Raw genomic sequence first — 1,381 nt, 5'->3', positions numbered from 1 at the left:
AGAAATGTTTCCCTTGGATTTTCAGGAAAGCCAATAGTTAACGAAATTTCCAAACCAGTTACTCTAGAAGTAGGTCCATTGTCCCGAACTACTGATTTACTACTTACGAAATCATGTCCAGAAAATTTGTTAGGCATTAAGACATTAAAAGAATTAGGTGCAGTTATTTGCTGCTCCCCAGAAGGAATACGTTTGTTTTTACGTGACTTTAAGGGTCACTATGTATTACGTGATTTTGATCCAAGATTACTGAATGTCCCGCAGCATCTATGGGCACAAGGTCCAACTGATGTTGGTTTTATGCAAATCACACCCCATCGTGTGACTCTGAAACCAGGTGTAGTGTTACCACGAATCAGACAGTACTGATTGCCACCTGAGGCTGTAGCAGCCTTATCCAAAATTATTGACGAGCTTATTGCTCAAGGAGTGGTTGTAGAAACTGACTCCAATGTATGTAATTCTCCTATCATTCCAGTCATGAAACGTACTGATCCAAATGCACCTCCAGTATATCGATTAGTGATTGATCTTCGAGAACTTAATAAATGTATCATTCCCCAGTACCCAGTTGTTCCAGATATTTCTTCCCTATTGACAGCCATTGATTCTGAAGCCACATTTTTCACAGTCATAGACCTCAAGAACGCATTTTTCAGTGTCCCCATTCATCCAGACAGCCAGTTCCTTTTCGGATTCTGTTTAAATGGAAGGAGCTATAAATTCACACGAGCTCCTCAAGGTTTCACAGAAAGTCCTAGTATTTACAGTCAAGCACTTAAAAGACAACTAGACAATATTCACATGCCAACTGACACTGCCCTGCTCCAGTATGTCGATGATCTACTGATCACAGCCCGTTCTGAACGTGACTGCGAGCGAGCGTCACTTACAGTTCTGTATTTCCTAGCCGAGATGGGGCACAAGGTGTCCCCTTCGAAGCTTCAATTCTGTGTCCAGCAAGTGATCTACTTAGGCCACTTGCTGTCCAAGTGGGGTAGGCAGTTGACACCAGACCGTATCCAGTTGATAGCGAGTCTTCCACAGCCCAAGACACAGAAGGAGGTGCGAGCTTTTATTGGCCTCACTTCCTATTGCAGACAATGGATTCCTCAGTATGCATTTCTAGCCAAACCACTGATACAGTTAACGACACAGGAGGCAGCCGTATCGACTGTCCTCCCTTGGACATCTGAACATACACTTGCTTTTAATGAATTAAAGAAAGCCTTATGTCAAGCTCCTGTTCTAGCTACACCGAACTACAGTAAGCCTTTTACACTTTTTGTCACAGAACGTAATGGTACTGCATTATCTGTTCTCACACAAGATCAAGCAGGGCAATACAAGCCTTGTGCTTATTTTTCGAGCACACTAGATC

The sequence above is a fragment of the Lissotriton helveticus genome, chromosome 12 (assembly GCF_964261635.1).
Source record: "Lissotriton helveticus chromosome 12, aLisHel1.1, whole genome shotgun sequence".
In the NCBI taxonomy this organism is placed as follows: domain Eukaryota; kingdom Metazoa; phylum Chordata; class Amphibia; order Caudata; family Salamandridae; genus Lissotriton; species Lissotriton helveticus.
This window is presented reverse-complemented; position numbering follows the sequence as displayed.